We start from the raw sequence: 19,390 nt of genomic DNA, 5'->3' as shown, positions 1-19,390 counted from the left end.
CCTTTTCCCTCTCATTTCAGATAAACCGGAAGCAGGAACTTCCAAAATGGCCATTCAGCCAGGTCTGTGTGGAGATTGCAAACTCGCATACTCAGTTAAGGGACGATTTTCACCGCCTAGAGTCTGAAGTCCGGAAAAGGGAACAGCCGATCGACGGATTCGTATCCGTAGCGGCGGCCCAGGCAAAGCATATCTCATCTATGCAATCTCAGCTGGTCTCGGACACTGCGGACACTATTCCCTGGCTACCCGGCCCTGCGGACGGGGAGGAGAGTCGGTCCTCCGACCACGAGCTGAGAGGACCTGCTATAGACCCGACCCATAGCTCCACTCCGAAACCGGCATCCTGGACGGAGGTGGTACGCCTGGGCCTCCGGAAAAAACCAGCTGGGGAGCTTCCGTTAAACACCTCCAACCGCTTCGCAGTCCTGACGGAGAATACTCCCTCCCGGGCTTCCTCTACCCTTCGCCCCTACTCGTTGGCGCAGACTGAGGTAACTCAACGGTTAGATGCAAGGCTTAGTCAGATAGAAGTACGGCTCCGCATCATGGAAGCTAAGACGCTGGTGACTGCGGGCGTAGCCGGTGCGGCCCAAACAGACGTGGCTCCCGCTAGCCGTCTCCCTGCAGCCCCCGAGCAGCCGGGGGGCCGGGTGACTGCTCCCGGGAGGCACTCGACTCGCCAGCAGCCACCTCGCGTTACAAACGGGTCTTCCGCACCCAGCAGAGTTGATTTCTCAGTTGAGAGACCGACTCTGGTCATAGGCAGCTCTATTCTGAGAAACGTGAAGCTAGCGAAACCAGAGGCTACAGTTACATGTATACCCGGGGCCAGAGCAGGTGACATTGAGTCCTATCTGAAAGTACTGGCTAAAGATAACCGTAAATACAGTAAGATTGTTATTCATGTCGGCGGGAATGACAGCCGACTACGGCTCTCTGAGATCACTAAAGTTAATGTGGGATCTGTGTGTACATACGCAAAAACCATGTAGGACTCCGTAGTCTTCTCTGGCCCCCTCCCGAATCTGACCAATGATGAAATGTTTAGCCGCATGTCATCGTTTCACCGCTGGCTGTCTTGGTGGTGCCCAGCAAACAATGTGGGCTTCGTAGACAACTGGGACACTTTCTGGGGAAAACCTGGTTTGCTTAGGAGGGACGGCATTCATCCCACTTTGGATGGAGCAGATCTCATTTCTGCAAATCTGACCCAGTTTCTGTGTGGACCTGGTCCATGACAACCCAGAGTTCAGACCAGGAAGCAGAGTTGCAGTCTTACACACTCCTCTGAGCTTCCATTAGAGCAGTTACTCACCCAAAAACACATAGAGACTGTGTCTGCCCCATGGCCACTTCAATTAATTAAATCAAAAATAAACGATCGAGGAGTTAAACAAAATAACCTAATCCAAGTTAAAACTACCGCAACAGTGCAACAAAATAGGATAATTAAATGTGGACTCTTAAATATCAGATCTTTGTCATCTAAAGCTGTATTAGTAAATGAGCTAATATCAGATAATCATATTGATTTATTTTGTCTTACTGAAACCTGGCTGTGTAATGAAGAATATGTCAGCCTAAATGAATCAACTCCTCCAAGTCATATGAATACTCACATTCCTCGAGGCACCGGCCGAGGAGGTGGAGTAGCAGCCATCTTTGATTCAAGCCTATTATTAAACCCTAAACCTAAACTAGATTATAACTCATTTGAAAGCTTGGTTCTTAGTCTTTCACACCCAACCTGGAAAACAATACAGCCAGTTATATTTGTTATAGTGTACCGGGCCCCAGGTCCGTATTCTGAATTTTTATCAGAATTTTCTCAGTTTTTATCAAGTCTAGTCCTTAAAACAGATAAAGTAATTATTGTAGGGGATTTTAATATTCATGTGGATGTCGAGAACAATAGCCTCAGTACTGCATTTATCTTATTATTAGATTCGATTGGTTTCTGTCAGAATGTACAGAAACCCACTCACTGTTTTAACCACGACCTGGTTCTGACTTATGGCATTAACATAGAAGATTTAATAGTCTTTCCACAGAACCCTCTTTTATCGGACCATTATCTAATAACCTTTGAATTCCTACTAACGGAGTGTACACCGGTAAGCAAGAGTTACTACACTAGATGTCTATCTGATGGTGCCGTAGCTCAATTTAAAGAAGCGATTCCGTCTGTATTTAACTCAATACCATGCTTCAATATAACAGAGGACTCCTGTGCTAACTTTAGTCCGACCCAGATTGATCATCTTGTCGATAGTGCTACAAGCTCACTGAGAAGGACACTAGACTCTATTGCTCCTTTAAAAAAGAAGTTAGTAAAACAAAGGAGGTTCGCTCCTTGGTATAACCCTGAAACCCGCAAATTAAAGCAAACATCGCGAAAACTTGAAAGAACATGGCGTTCCACTAACTTGGAAGAATCTCGGTTAGTCTGGCGAGACAGTCTTAAAACGTATAAGAAGGCCCTCCGTAATGCCAGAGCAGCTTACTACTCAATGTTAATAGAGAAAAATAAGAACAACCCCAGGTTTCTCTTCAGGCTGACAGAGAGTCACAGCTCTGTTGTGCCGAGTATCCCTATAGACCTCAGTAGCAATGACTTCATGAACTTCTTTAATGATAAGATTATAATTATTAGAGAGAATATAAACAATGTACTGCCCTCGACTAGTACCGATCTTTCCACAAATAGAGTAACCTTAGAAACAGCTGTAAACCCTGATATATGTTTAGATGGCTTTACTCCCATCGACCTTGACAAACTGACTTCAACAATTTCTACATCTAAACCTTCTACCTGTCTCTTAGACCCTATACCGACTAGGCTGTTTAAAGAAGTGCTACCACTAATTAGCACGACTTTATTAGATATGATCAACCTGTCTTTACTAACAGGCCATGTACCACAGTCCTTCAAAGTAGCTGTAATTAAACCTCTTCTTAAGAAGCCCACTCTCGATCCAGAGGTGTTGGCCAACTATAGACCGATCTCTAACCTTCCCTTTCTCTCTAAGATCCTTGAGAAAGCAGTTGCAAATCAGTTGTGTGACTTTCTACGTAACAATAGTTTATTTGAGGATTTTCAGTCAGGAAATCCTGACTGAAAGCATCATAGCACAGAGACAGCTCTGGTAAAAATAACTAATGACCTTCTAATCGCATCAGACAAAGGACTAGTCTCTGTTCTTGTCCTGTTAGACCTTAGTGCTGCGTTCGACACTATAGACCACTACATCCTGTTACAGAGACTTGAACATTATATTGGCATCAAAGGAACCGCACTGAACTGGTTTGGATCCTATTTATCGGATCGATCTCAGTTTGTTTATGTAAACGATGAAGCCTCGATGAAGACCGACGTCAATTATGGAGTTCCACAAGGTTCTGTGCTTGGACCAATCCTGTTCACCTTATATATGCTTCCTCTAGGCAATATTATCAGAAAACACTCTATAAACTTTCACTGTTATGCAGATGATACTCAATTATATATATCGATCAAACCAGATGAAACCAATCAGCTTGCTAAACTGCAAGCATGTCTTAAGGACATAAAAACCTGGATGACCTGCAACTTCCTGATGTTAAACTCAGGCAAAACTGAAGTTATTCTACTAGGCCCAGAACACCGCCGAAATCAGTTATCTAATGATATAGTTTCTCTAGATGGCATTGCGCTGGCATCCAGCAGCACCGTAAAGAATCTTGGAGTTACCTTTGATCAGGATTTGTCTTTTAACTCTCAGATAAAACTAATTTCTAGGACTGCCTTTTTCCACCTACGTAACATTTCAAAAATCAGGCACATCCTGTCTCAAAGCGATGCAGAGAAATTAGTTCATGCATTTGTTACCTCTAGACTAGATTACTGTAATTCCTTATTTTCAGGCTGCTCTAATAAGTCTCTTAAATCTCTCCAGTTGATCCAGAATGCAGCAGCTCCTGTACTAACAAGAACTAAGAAAAGAGATCATATTACTCCTGTATTAGCTTCTCTGCACTGGCTCCCTGTAAAATCTAGAATAGAATTTAAAATCCTTTTACTTACCTACAAAGCCCGAATTGGTCAGGCACCATCATATCTTAAAGAGCTTATAGTACCATACTGCCCTACTAGACAGCTGCGCTCCATTAATTCAGGGTTACTTGTGGTTCCTAGAGTCTTAAAACGTAGGATGGGAGCCAGAGCCTTCAGTTATCAAGCACCTCTTTTGTGGAACCAGCTTCCCGTTTTAGTCCGGGGGGCAGACACATTCGCCACATTTAAGAGTAGGCTTAAGACTTACCTTTTTGATAGTGCTTATAGTTAGGGCTGGCTCAGGTTTGCCTTGGACCGGCCCTTAGACAAACTGGTATAGGCAAAAACTACAGGGGGTCTTCCTAGGATAAACTGAACTCCTCTCTCCTCTTCTTCACCTCTGTCTGTATGCATTGATGTCCCATTAATGCTCACTACTAACTTTACTTCTTCCCCGGAGTATTTGTGCTTTCTCGCCTCACAGGTTCCCATGACCCCAGTTTTATCTGGACACTGGTCCTTCCACCCGCCATGGCCCTGCTGACATCTACTACGATCTTCATTATTAGGGCCCGAGCTACCGACGTCGGGCCGCGAAGGCCCTATTGATATTGTACCCGTTTGGGTAAACGTACGCATGGTTGGAGGACTTGCCATGCATGAAAACTCACCAAATTTTGGGGACTTGTCAGGCCTGGTGAATATAGCCATCTGAAAAAGAATGCATCTTTCTGTGTTAAGAAATGGCTCTCTAGCGCCCCCTACAAGCCGGACCGGCGACGCCCCTCGGCCAGTATGTCCGATTGACTTGAAATTTGACACACATGTCCACTTGAGCTAGAGCTACAAAAAAGCCAATCAGACCCCTAAGCTCCGCCTACTTAGATTTTCCGCCATATTGAATTTAGTGTAAAACACATTTCTGCGAACTCCTACATGCTTAGGCCCATTACTACCGAATTTGCTGTGGATCATTACTGGATCTACGTCATCAAAAATTATCAAAAGCTTTTTGATATCTCTTTTCGTTTACAAGATATGTACCAATAAACTTCTTAGGGGCGTGGCTTAATATCAATACATGTAACTTCTCAACCGTTTGTCCTAAAATTACCAGATTTTCAGCATATGTGCACATTGCATCCTCTAACATACCCTGAGATTTATTTTGCATTCAACAACTAGGGGGCGCTACAGTAAACCCTCGAAGTTGTGCTTTGTCACTTTTTGCAGATTTCAGCCTTCGCACTTTAACGAATGAAACCTCCACATGGACTCTGCCTTGATGGGGCGTGGGGGCTTCTAGAACCAAAGAGTCTGCAAATGGTTAAGTTTAGTAAAAGGGTTAGGTAAGGGGGTAATAACCAGGCTAGTCAAATTGCCGATCCTCCAATCATCTCTAATTTATGCAAAGTTATTGCTATCCTCACGAAACCTGTTCTGTGTGTTGGTATCAAGCCATAGCACTTGTGTATTAAGTTTGGTGGCTCTATCTTATTCCTTTGGTGTAGCTGCTATCGACTCCCATTGGTTTGGTCAGACTTAGTTTGAGATTTGGGGAAGTTCACCGCAGTGTGTGCAGATCCCAACATCTCCCGGTTAAGATTAGGTATGATAACCAATTGGAGATGGAGATATTCTTGAATAACTTTTTTTGTAAAGGTCGTAGATGGCACGCCCGAGGGGCAGATCGGAGATTCAAGTGCAGACACAGACACTGGAGACGAGATGGAGTTTAAAGTTCTTCACTTAAAAAGTCAAACAAAAACTCAAAGCGACTCCAACAGGGAGCGGGCAAAAATCCAAACAGAATACAAAAAATCCAAAGTCACAAAAAGGCATAGAAACAAACCAGGAGCACGCACGAGGGAGACACAAGACTGGCACAGACAGGGGCACAAGCAAGGACGATCTGACCCATGTCAACATCGAATAGGGTGGGTGGAGGGGGTCCGGAGGAGGGACGGCTGGATCCAACCAGCCCGGTCAGACGGGAAGGAGGGACCTGGACACGGGATCTCGGGGGGACGGCCCGACTGCCGGAGTTGCTCATGACCCGGGATCTTGGGGGGACCGGACTGGGAACACGGGATCTTGGGGACACCGGACCGGGGACACTGGGGCTCTGGGGAAAGGAGTGACGGCCCAGTGGAGTAAGGGGCTGGGGGTCGCCGCGGGTCGGAGGCAGCGGCAGCCGCAGGAATTGGAGGTTGTTGCAGCGCGGAGGCGGCATCGGCAGGAAGTGGGAGTGACTGCGGCTCGGAGACGGCAGCGGCAGGGACTGGGAGTGGCTCCGGCTCTGAGACGGCGGCAGCAGGGACTGAGAGCGGCTCTGAGGCGATAGCGGCCGGGTCCGGGGAGAGCTGTGGCTCTGGAGCGACAGCGGCCGGGTCCGGGGATAGCTGCGTTTCCGGAGCGACAGCGGCCGGGTCCGGGGATAGCTGCGTTTCCGGAGCGACAGCGGCCGGGTCCGGGGATAGCTGCGTTTCCGGAGCGAAAGCGGCCGGGTCCGGGGATAGCTGCGTTTCCGGAGCGAAAGCGGCCGGGTCCGGGGATAGCTGCGTTTCCGGAGCGAAAGCGGCCGGGTCCGGGGATAGCTGCGGCTCCGAGGCAACAGCGGCCGGGTCCGGGGATAGCTGCGGCTCCGAGGCGACAGCAACCGGGTCCGGGGATAGCTGCGGCTCCGAGGCGGCGGCTGGAGTCGGCCGGACCGCCGTCAGGACACGGGGAGCTGGAGTCGGCCGGACCGCCGACAGGACACGGGGAGCTGGAGTCGCTGCGGCCCAGCGGGAGCGGGGAGTTGCTGCTGCCCAGCGGGAGCGGGGAGTCGCTGCTGCCCAGCGGGAGCGGGGAGTCGCTGCTGCCCAGCGGGAGCGGGGAGTCCCTCCTTCCTCCTCCTCTGCCTCCCACGAGGGTTGACAGGGCAGTCCATCTGGTCATGGTTTGCCTTCATGGTTCCCGTAAACTGTTCATACCACTGAGGGTGGTCTGCCGAGTCCATTTGGGTCCTCTTAGGGGTCGAAAGGCGATTTAGCTTGCGGTTAGCCTTCTGGACGCTCAAATGCCCTCCCCTGGCCCAGCGGGTTCCCCAATACTGGTCTGCTGAGTCATTCATGGTCAAATCGTTCTGTCACGCCCGAGGGGCAGATCGGAGACTCAAGTGCAGACACTGGAGACGAGGTGGAGTTTAAACTTAAAGTTATTTACTTAAAAAGTCAAACAAAAACTCAAAGCGACTCCAACAGGGAGCGGGCAAAAATCCAAACAGAATACAAAAAATCCAAAGTCACAAAAAGGCATAGAAACGAACCAGGAGCACGCACGAGGGAGACACAAGACTTGCACAGACAGGGGCACGAACAAGGACGATCTGACAACCAGAACAGGGAAAGCAGGGGAGTATATATGAGTGGGGTGATGAGGAGATTGAAAGCAGCTGAGTGGACTGGGCAGGTGAGAAGGATGAGTGCAATCAAGGGACACACACACACACACACACACACACACACACACACACACACACACACACACACACACACACACACACACACACACACACACACACACACACACACACACACACACACACACACACACACACACACACACACACACACACACACACACACACACACACACACACACACACACACACGCCTAAACCGTGACAGTAGAGACTTGTAAGTTAATACTAACACTAATTTGATTATTCCCGTTCGATTTGTACCAACCCCGAAAATGGAACTTTAAAAATGTTATAACTTTTCAGGGGGAAGGGCCTAGCCACCTGGGCCATACAGGTTTAATGAAGAGGAGCCCGACACGGACCCACACCAAATTTCAGGTCATCTGAAAGAGGCGCGGAGTTATTCAAAATGTAATTTGGATGCTGCAGATAGATTGTTGGAGCCATATCAGACTGTCTGATTGTGTTAGTACTAGTGTACTTTGACTCGAAAATGGATTCTTTTCTGGAAGTGGCTGAAGAAAATGCAGATTTTGGGGGAAGCTCCTTCTTCAACTGCCAACGTCCAGGATTTCCTCCAGGAAGACAGCTTGCATAGTCCTGTGCATGCTACCAATATGTCGGACCCCAACAACGATCTCAATTTCATGTACGACTTCGATGGCGTCGTCATTGAAGTTAGCCAGCTTGCAGAAGTCAAGGCAAGAGTTCACTACCTAAACCTACCTCTGTTCCAGCAACGCCACATACACCTCCACTTTGGCAATTTAAAGAAGTTAACTGGGCTCAGTGCACGGGCCATCAGCTCCCTGCGTGCTCTCATCCCACATATCATTTGAGACCCTGCTCAGCCTCCCATGCACGCTTGTAGACCTCAGATCAAAGGGTATTAATGTATTGTAGAACATTATAAATGTAGGGTATCAATTTTCTGTATCTACCTGACTTTTCAGAAGTTCATTGAGATTATCTGTACTTGCAGTTTTGTAGGATATATGTTTCATTTTATTTCAATTATATACATAAAATTCGATCTCTGCACTTAACCCATCCTAAGTGTTTAGGAGCATTGGGCTGCTGTAAAGTGCCAAGGGTGCAACATGGGGTTCAGTGTCTCCCTCAGGGACACTTGCGGACAGTAGGAGCCGGGGATCAAACAGACAACCTTGTGGTTGAAGGATGACCTGCTCTACCCCCGCATAGCTATGTGTACATCGACATATCATCATCATACAATGTATCATATGATTTCTTTAGAAAAGTTACTCCTCATTTTCTTTTTTTCCTAAAAAATCTAAACTGAAAATATTCCCCAATCTTTCCTCTGTCTGCAACAAATATCAGTTCAAAGAAACCACTTTGACCCACAGTTTGTTCTCTGCCCCAAAATAGAAAACCTTTAGACCAAAATATTCAGCATCTTCTCCAGTGTACTAAAACTCCCTCTGGAGCCAAATTCATAATTGAGTATACTGGGAATATCGGAGGCATTTTGTTCATTGACTGCTTATTAACACAAATAATAGCAAAGAAGCTTATACTCCAATTCTGGAAAATGCTGAAGTCCCTCCGGTGAAGCTTTGTATCACAGAACTAACTGACACATTACACCTAGAGAGAATTAGATAATCTTGAATGATAAACTGAAGCAATTTAGAATAATGCAGTCACTGTTTATTTCTTTTCTCGAACAACATACAAATTTAACACAAACTTAAATCACAAGTAGTGCTGGGCGGGTGGGTGAATGGGCAGTCGGCCAGGTTTTTTCCCGTTTTTCTGTTTCTTTTTCCTTTCTCGCTCTCTGTTGTTTCTATTTTATTACGTACATATTGTAAAAAATTGAAGCAGGGTCTTATTTTGCACAAATACTCTCAATAAAACCATTTGAAATAAAAAAGAGAATAGTGAACCAAAGTGATAAGGTGTTGTAGTTGAAATAAGGTAGGCCTATTGTATTAGACTATACAGTAAATGCATGTGAACAGTACAATCATGTTGTCCAGGTAGGGAGGAGGAAGGGAGAAGAGGAAAGAGAAAGGACAAAGCAACAGGTCTGTTTTTTTGTTAGTGAATTGGTCTACACATTCAATTCAATTTGTATAACCAAATATCACAATCACACATTTGCCTCAGAGGGCTTAACAATCTTTACAGCATACAACAGCCTCTGACTCAGGACCCTCACATCAAATTAGGAAAAATATGTTTGACAGGGAAAAAAAGAAGAAACCTCAGGGAGAGCAACTGAAGAGGATCCTCTATCAGGATGGACAGAAGTGTGATAGATGTCATGTGTACAGAATGAACAACATAATACAAATACAAACATAGTCAATCCATATGACAGAAATGATACATATAGTAGTAATATCAGTAGTAGCAGTAATAATAGCAGAAGTAATCATCACAGAGCTATGCTATGATAACATACTAATCTAATTACACTAGACCAATTTAGGACCTAGGTGTAAGAACTGTTTTGACTGCGCACAGATCGTCTATGGTGTTACTTACTAAACCTCAATGATTATCTGTTTACATTCTGGCACATCTATGTAATGAAAAGTCCTCCTGTTTCGGGCACCTAGCAGTTCCTGTTCACACTGTACAGACAACAATCATACAGAATATTTGAATACTGGATAACGGACTTTGGACATTATGAGCTAAGGTCAGAAGTTAAAAGGGCGTGTGTCCATCTTGCTTTTTCCTCTAGTGGAGCATTCCATCCCACATTGTTTTTTCACCATCAGCACCAACTGAAGGATTGCCTGAGCTCAAGTTCAAAGATTTTCAAAATGAAGAGCAGAGAGCAGCCATGCAAAAATAGGCTCTTTCTCCAAAAATGCGGTTACATTGAAAACAGGTGAAAAAAGACGCTGGCGCTCAAAAACAAAATACTATATTGACACTCAGCCTAAGGAGCACCTTTTTCTGTGATTTCTAAACAGATCTAAGGGTTGCTTATCCGCGGTGGCCGACCGTGTATAATGTCCGTGTTTGGATTTGACTGAGTTGACTCAGTGACGTTTGTGGCAAATTTTGATCATCTTTATAAGAAAAACACTTAATACTGCAAATATTAGATATTTGTTTGTTACAATTTGTTCATATCCTCATAATGTAATCATATTTGTTTACATTCCTTCAATAATTCTCTCATATTGTAAATGAAAGGGCTTTTACAAGGTTGGAAAATCCATTTCTCCAAGACCAACATAAAGATGTGCATAGTTAGGCACCATAGGTGGTAAAATACTCATCAGAACAGCATTTTTTAAATTATTTTCTTCACCACAACAGTCATTTGATTTCTTCGCAGGTCTAATCAATTACGCAGACGGAATGAAGCCTTCGGGCTAAGGACCCCGACACTGGCAGCATGGGGAAAAAAGGAAAAAGTTGTAGTCATCAGGCATTTGTATCTAATGACAGAAAATTCACCCCATGTAGATGAAGCACGTCAGCATCTCGACAACATTTTTGTTCCACACCATTAATCTGCAGAAGCTTCCTTAGCGGGAAAAAACTAAATGGAATTAATTAGGGAGATGCAGGACACCAAGTTGAGGAATTAATAAAACTGCATTCCTTGTTAATGGACACAAAACAAATGACACCATTATTCTTTAAAAGGCAGGCCGGCTCAGTGCGCTGGCTGCTCATTTCTGACTCAATTACAATGCAGAGAGCGCCGTTCTCTACCTTTCTGAAATTAGGTTTCAATGAGAAAATTTAATTAGGAATTATAGCCCAGCGAGGATGCCAATCAAAAACAAAGCTTCTCATTTTCCCTTTGCAACTTTTCCTCGCAAGTTTGTATTTAGTTGGAAACACACGAGTGATTTTGCCTTCAGAAATCTCTCCTCAGAAGTGTGCATATTTGGAATACCAATGCCTGCATGCAGCTAAGTGCTCATGAGATAACTACATTTTATTAGTCTGATATTTGGTGATTTAAACAATTCGGAAGAAGCTCCAGCGCTCCATTTCTGCTGTTATTCTTTGGTATTTCTGACAGTAGCACACACCCAGCGGATGTAAATAATGAAATGCGTTTTAGCCTGAGGATGAAGATAATGCTCTCACTGTGTGATCGTAGCTGTTCGTCATCAACAAATGTGCCAGGGGTCTCAACCCATTTGGCCACAGCACAGGCTTGTTGTTGTTGCCCCCAAGGGCCGATCCCCCGCCCTGCCAGCCACGTGCACTTCATCTTTCCCTGTAAACAGGTTTGGCATGCAAAACTGTGGGGGGCATAAGTGGTGGTGGGGTTAGCGGGGGTCAAGCAGGAGTGGAAGGAATCAATATGTGATGACTCAGAGGGAGGAGAGGACCGTCTTACCTGAGGACAGTGAGAATTCCTCTAATCTACTCAGGGAGAAAATTGCAGAGCTCAATTTAAGACCTAACCCATGAAATTAACACCTCCAGCTCTCTTTTTTGCTACCAAGAGTGATTTCGCAGAATGGGCAGCCTCTTTTAAACTTTTCAAAGTGAGAGAGGCACCCCGACTTTATTTCAGGATTCACCTTATATGCCTCCTATTCCAGAGGGGGTTGAATGTGGTGGGAGGAGCATTGAGGTGAAATAGGCCCCAAAGTATTGTTCAAACAAAAAAAATGTTGAGCAAGACATCACCTAAGAACAGGAGTACAGGTGCTGTACAATGTTTAATGTAAACTGGTTGGAATAATTTAGTTGTTTTGAGAAGAGACCTAAAGGTCCTAGTTTGTGACCGCAGCAGCTATAATACGTTAAAATAAATAATAAAGCTAAAGCTACAGATCACAGTGTAATGTCAACCACCAATCAACTGGCAATCGAGACAGAAGACAATGCACTTCTGGAACAACACTGTTCCTGTAAATCCTGGTAGGTCTTTATTCACAGTTACAATCATTAAAAAGCTAAATGTGGAAACATTCAGTATATATTCAGTAGCTAGCTAGTTAATGTTAACTCCACAGTTTTTTACATAGAAAATGTAATGTTTAAGAAACGTATCTCTCCTTCCAACCTCTCTGGGAAACTAGTATCACTATTACACAGCGTTGAACTAGGACTAGCTCCAAATCCACAAAGAGTGTCTATTGAGCAGAGCCCTGGTCAGAGCTGGCCAAAGCTGTGCTGTGATTAGCCAGTATCCGTTCGAGGGCGGGAGTTAGCGAAGGGTCGATTGGCGGTCATTGTTGCAGTATTTTTATTCATTGTAAATGTAACTGCCTTAATTAGTTGAGTAAAAAGCAAATAATAGTTCAACAAAATATTACTTATGTCAGAAGTATGTGCATTTCTTCTTTAAAAGCACAATATGTGGTCCACATGTGAGCAACAAGGTAAGCTGAATGCGTAGCATTAAGGCTTAAGTCCTTACCGAAGCACCAGCGGTTCCAGTCAGACCCAGGGCCCTTTTCTGCCTGTCATCCTCCCTCTCCCCCTGCCTTTCCCGTCTGTCCCTCGTTCCGTCATGCATGAGGAGTGTGATTGGTTAAGATTAGGGTAAACTATCAGGGTAAGCTAACCAGAGTAGGACAAGTCATGCCTTTGCCGTAGAAGGAAAGAAATACTGATCGAATGGGGTCCGATGTCATTCTGCATAATAATTAGCCTAGTGCTTCGGTTTGTAGCAGGGAGATTTTGTATCTTCTGTGCATTTGGCCTTGGGAACAATGGTCTCTTTTCAGGATAATGCACTGTCGGACAAACGGGCTTTTGCTTTTAGGGACTTTTTTTTTTACTATGGGGGTTTCAGAATGAATGGCCGTCTAACTAATGGCATGGCACCTACCTTCCAGGAGTCCGTTGGTTGCGTGACAAGTGGTCCTAGCTAAAAAATATCGAGCACATGATCTCCCGTAAAATAGCTAATTGTTGTTTTTACTCAAGTCTATGAGAAAATGACTCTACTTCTCTCTTGATTTAGTACCTCAGTAAACATTGTAAACATGAGTTTATGGTCTCAATCTCTAGTTTCAAGTCTTCTTCAATACAGCATGATGTTCATTTAGTAAATTATTAACCAAGAATGGACAGACTTTTAAAAGTTATGGACAGTTCAAAACCAGTATGTCTCATATGTTCAGAGATCGTGGCGATTATTAAAAGTGGTAATGTGAAGTGCCGCTACGAGACAAAGCATAACTCTTTTGAGCAAACGTACCCACTCACATCTGAAATAAAAGGCACAGAAAATAAACCTAAGAGCCCAAAATGATCAGAATCCTAACATAAAATGTTTAACTGTCCAACAATGATGTTAACAGAGAGAATAGAGCGGAAACAAGTGGTTTTGATAACCACAGATAAAGTCCCTACACACACGTCTCTTATTAGAAGATAAGAAGAATATAATATCCTGGATATTTGGGTGACTTAAACCCGAGGGTCCCCAATATTGGGGACCTAGAGGGGGTACCCCAGGGGTACCCCTGTGTACAATTCACTTTTGTGAAAGGAATACAAAAGTTTAAAAAAAAATAATAATACCTGTGTAAAAATGAGATTTTGGGCGAAACAACCATGGGAGCCATTTTACACACTGCAAAACACAATTATACATGAACTAAGATCATATCTAGAAGAGTACTACAAGTTTTACCACAAAACCACGTTTTTCTGGACAAAAAACTGCGTACTATATACTTTGTTTTGGTCTGGCATGAGAACGCGCGGAGCGATCTTGGCGGATGACCACATGTAGCAGGGCCGTGATTCGACCCCGCGACGAATAGCGTCGTCGGAATTACTCTCTTTCAAACCGTTCAAACGTTATATATCTATAAGCCAACATCAGTCACATGTCACCAGCAAAAACATTGGGTAAAAAAACTTACATTTTGATGGTTTTGAAGATGAAAAACGGATTTATTCCATTGGATTTTCGAGCAGCGACTTCCTGCATCTCTCCCCTCGCCTCTGCAAGTGAAATCAAGGCGCTGCGAGGAGGAATGAGAAAATGCCAGGGTATTCTGCAAGGTGGACCAAACCAAGTAGAGAGGGGGGTTGGGCCAGCATTTTGCGATTTCTAGTCAGTAAACAGACCCAGATACGATCAAACACCCCCGCATGGCTCCCGTTGGACTATCCCGCATCTAAAACTGTTTCACACCTGTAAATCGGCCGATCACAGGCCTCTCCAGGGTCACATAGACACACAGTATGAGGCATTTATTTTTATGATTGACAGATATGACACATCATAACTGCTCAACATTATTGAAAATGGTGTCAAACTGCTTTATTCTGATGTATTGAACACTCTTAGTGATAAATCAAGTGAATATATAGTTAATATGTAGTTATATAATATATAAAATGAGTATACAGCAATGCAACAGCTGGTTCCGAAAATCAAAACTTTGATTTTTATGACCATGTATGCTGGCCTGCTTCACTCAATCAAAGTAAAATATGTTGTGGGGACATGTAACACGTGTTGTTCTATGACTTTAGCATGGTTTTAGGCCAACCAAGGCATTATTTTAAAAACACATGTTCAATACAAGTGCTTTTTTTCAGGCGAACTTGGAACTTTTTCCATTTGAGCTGTGCCATAAGTCACATCAGTTATTAACCAGTAACATATACACAATATTTACACAATTTAACACATCTCACAAGTGTTACCAGTATTCTAGCATAAACATTATTAAAATAGACCTTGTAGTTAGAGCTTGGACTCTCTATGGGTATGTGTATGCAATTTTCGAGCAGAGGGCTAAAAATAGGGCTAGGGCTTAAGAGGTAAAACCTAAATTAACTGAATTTAAAGCTGCAGGGTAAAGGCAATTCAGTAAAATTTAAATGTCATATAGTTATTAATATGTATTATTAGAGTATGTATTATTTATAATTCATCCAGTTCAATTTGAAAACTGACAATAAAAATAGTTGAGATATTATTCAATATACATTTTTTTAATTTGAAATTACAGTCAGTTGACTACATCTATGGCACTAAATCATAGTTAGACATTACTGTGATGTTCCGGACCTTTGCATGAGGAAATTCTCTCTAACTGGACCTCGTTGAGTTCTAATTGAATACCTCTGGTCTAGAGGTTCTCCTGCTGTTGATCACACATTTAACGTTACTGCTCATCAGCCCTAAATATCTTGTTGAGCTCTGAAAATACTGTAGCACAGTTAGTGGCCTGCCTGTGCATTGTGTTTACTGCCACTGCAGAGAAATGAATCTTGTTAATGTACATCGTAGTTTTTCCAGCAGTTGTTTCCTGGCTTCTTGACATGGCTCCATGACCAAGTCCTGTTGATCTTCTCATCCAACTCTCAGCAAGCAGGTGAGACATAATTGAATTACTTGTGAGTAACTAATAAAGATACTCTGTACTGAAGAAAGCTTTTCACCAATGAGATACTTTACATTTGTTGTTATGATGATCAACTGGTACTGGTTAAATACTCAAGTGACAGTAGTGTACAGTTTGTGGCCACTCTATGCACCCTTAATAACACTGTTACTGTAACGGGTGTAGTTAGGACCCAGGAGCAGTACGACAACACCAGGACTGGTATGATTTGAGTTCTTTATTTGCAACACACGACAGGCAGAAGATTCTCTGGAAGAATCCGACAGGTTTCTCGTGGTCAAGGACAGAAGGGCTGAGTAAGTTACCAGGGCAGAGGCAAGGCGAGGTAGTCCGGGACAGGGAATCAGTCCAAGGGTGAGTGCGGGAAAGTTGAGCATGAATGCAAAGAACGATCTGGCAGTGAGTGTGTCTGAGGCAGGGGTTTAAATAGTGAAGAGGCAGAGTGAGTAGGTGAGAGTGATGAGCTGATGAGGTGAGTGTGACTGGCAGGTGCCCTGAATGAACTAATTAGGTGAGTGAAAGGTGGATAGAAGTGACAGAGCTGTGACAGTTACATGTTCTTTGTTTTGCTGATTATTCTGCTCTGGAGTATGTTAGCTGTGCAGCATCAGTTACTATGGAGATCTGCAGTTGTTTTAAAGGCTACAGGACAACCATATGATCACTTAGCAAGCATTGACATCATTTACCTGCACAAAACATTCTGCTTTTTGACCTTTTTCCAAAAGAAACAATATTCCTACTAAGCTGTTTACATGGCTAATGAAAATTAATAATCCACTAATCATGTTTACATGCAGCCGTGCATACTCTGATTAACGTATAATGTCCTACGGCAACATCCTTTAAATAACTATAATGTCCCTCCTGTTCCAACTACAGTCATGTTGCACCTGCGGTGTACCCTCTTTGTTACCGTTCTGCAAGTTTCTTTTATAGCTAAGCAGACTGGTTTGTGTACAACACATAGGGCTGGCCGTGAACACGCAAGAGGTCAGTAACCTGTAATTCACATGATCAAAACAATGCAGATTGGACATTTAGTTACCTATGACTATTCCCAAGAATCATTAACTGATTATGAAGATGGATTTGCCAGTCAGGACCTCCTGACAGTCCTGCTGCAGATATTTTTTACCTCCTGCAAAACAGCTCCCACTGTTTGCAAAACTCCATTAAAAACAGCTTGAAGAGACAAATTGCTGCATCGATTACTGACATGCATAATTTTAAATGAGAGCACAATGGTAACTTTTCCTACCACGACTTTGCTACGCAGCTAATTACAGTGTTTAATGGAACTATTTTAACTTTTGACTTGAAAAGCACCACATGGATCCAGAAAGTAAGTAGGTAATATAATCTAATTGTGAATTCATACATTCAATCCTTTACTGAGAAAGTGAGTTCTGTGGTGTCGATCAGGAAACATGGCAACCTGGGCGACTGTGTCCCAGTGGTCGAGCAGGGTCGTCCTTCAATCGGAGGATCGGTGGTTCGATCCCCGGGTCCGCAGGTTGTTCCTGCGGTGTATGAATGGGTATGAATCAGTGTGTGAATGGGTGAATGATGACATGTAGAGTTAAATGAACTGTACAAGTGCAGTCCATTTACCATTTAACCTCATGATCATGATGGAAGGGAGGATAAAGAAGAAAAGAGAAATCCAGTTGGCTGGAATGAAAATGACTGGGAGCAAGGACAAACCAGGGGTTCTGTAGGACAAACATGGTAAAAAAAGCGGTTTAATCATTGTTGGATGTATGGCTCATACACAACTGAAGAAGGCTTTGGAAAAACCTGAGCGAGATGGTTCCCAATTGTCCTGTTTTCCACTAAATAGAAGAGCTTCCATTAAGCATAGAAAGCAAACTGTCCATAGAGAAAGAAATAGTTGGAAGTTATGAAATAGTATACAGTATATAATAATAATAATAATAATAATAATACATTTTATTTATATAGCGCTTTAAAAGGCACTCAAAGACACTTTACATGTTAAAAACAGAAACAATAGAAGCATTTATAATAAGAACAAAATCTACGACATAACAGTAAGAAAAAAAAAATAATAATAAATAAACATGAAAAGAAAGAAAGAAAACATACATGACTGACTTTAGAGGTTAAAAGCAGATTTGAATAGGTGAGTTTTAAGTGCAGTTTTGAAAGTGGCGAGTGACGAAGAATGTCTGAGGTGTTGGGGCAGGGAGTTCCAGAGAGAGGGGGCAGCAACGGAGAAGACCCTGTCCCCCCAGGTCCGATGCTTGGACAGAGTAGGGGGGGTAAGGAGGTTGGCGTCGGCAGATCTGAGGTTGCGGTTGGGAGTGTGATGGTACAGGAGGTCCGAAAGGTATGAAGGGGCAAGGTTGTGGAGGGCTTTGTAAGTGATGAGGAGGATCTTGAACTGGATTCTTTGCTGTATGGGGAGCCAGTGGAGGTTTTGAAGGACTGGGGTGATGTGGTCTCTGGTGCGGGAGTGGGAGAGCAGACGGGCAGCTGAGTTCTGGATGTATTGTAGTTTATTGATGATTTTGGTGGGTGAGCCGTACAGGATGCTGTTGCAGTAGTCCAGTCGAGAGGTGATGAAGGCATGGATGAGTGTTTCAGCGGCTGCGGAGGAGAGGGAGGGACGGAGACGGGCGATGTTTTTGAGATGAAAGAAGGCGGTTTTTGTGATGTGATTGACGTGGCGTTCATATGAGAGAGTTTGATCGAAAATGATCCCAAGGTTACGGACATGTTTGGAGGCAGGAACAGTGATGCCATCGATGCAGAGGGAGAAGTTGTGGTGGGAATTGTTTAATGATTTGGGGCCGATGATGAGGACTTCAGATTTGTCGGTGTTGAGTTTGAGGAAGTTTGCTTGCATCCAGGTTTTTATATCTGTGAGGCAGTTGGTGATGGTGGAGTGGATGGTGGGGGTGATGGATTTGGTGGAGATGTAGAGCTGGGTGTCGTCAGCATAGCAGTGGTACTGGAGACCATGGTGGCGTATGATGTCACCAAGGGGGAGCAGGTAGAGGATGAAGAGGAGGGGACCGAGTACTGAACCTTGGGGGACACCTTGAGAGACTGGGGCCGTGTCAGACTTGAATTTGTTGATGCTGATGAACTGTGCACGGTCGGAGAGGTATGATTTAAACCAAGAGAGGGCTGTGCCAGTGATGTGGAGGGAGGACTCGAGACGTGAAAGGAGGATGGAGTGGTTGATGGTGTCGAAGGCTGCGCTGAGGTCGAGCAGTATCAGGATGTTGAGGGAGTGTTCATCAGAGGAGAGGAGGAGGTCGTTGGTGACTTTGATGAGGGCAGTTTCTGTGCTGTGATGAGATCTGAATCCGGATTGAAATGGTTCATACAGTTGGTTTGAGTCCAGGTGAGTTTTCAGTTGATGGGCAACAGTGCGTTCCAGTATTTTAGACAGAAAAGGGAGATTGGAGATGGGTCTGTAATTGTTGTGAATGTCGGGGTCAAGGCCAGGTTTTTTGAGGATGGGTGTAACTGAGGCGAGTTTGAGGGCTTGAGGGACGGAGCCAGTAGACAGGGAGGAGT

The 19,390-nt window shown here is 44.0% G+C and overlaps 1 pseudogene; it reads left to right on the top strand.

The window, feature by feature from the left end:
• The first annotated feature begins 200 nt into the window (after window positions 1-200).
• Window positions 201-1,256, top strand: LOC142965175 (uncharacterized; annotated as a pseudogene).
• Window positions 1,257-19,390: the final 18,134 nt, after the last annotated feature.

The sequence above is a fragment of the Anarhichas minor genome, unplaced genomic scaffold (assembly GCF_050575085.1).
Source record: "Anarhichas minor isolate MPS153535 unplaced genomic scaffold, ASM5057508v1 ptg000033l, whole genome shotgun sequence".
Classification (NCBI taxonomy): Eukaryota; Metazoa; Chordata; class Actinopteri; order Perciformes; family Anarhichadidae; genus Anarhichas; species Anarhichas minor.
Note: the sequence above shows the minus strand (reverse complement) of the source record. Positions and strands in the feature narration are given on the sequence as shown.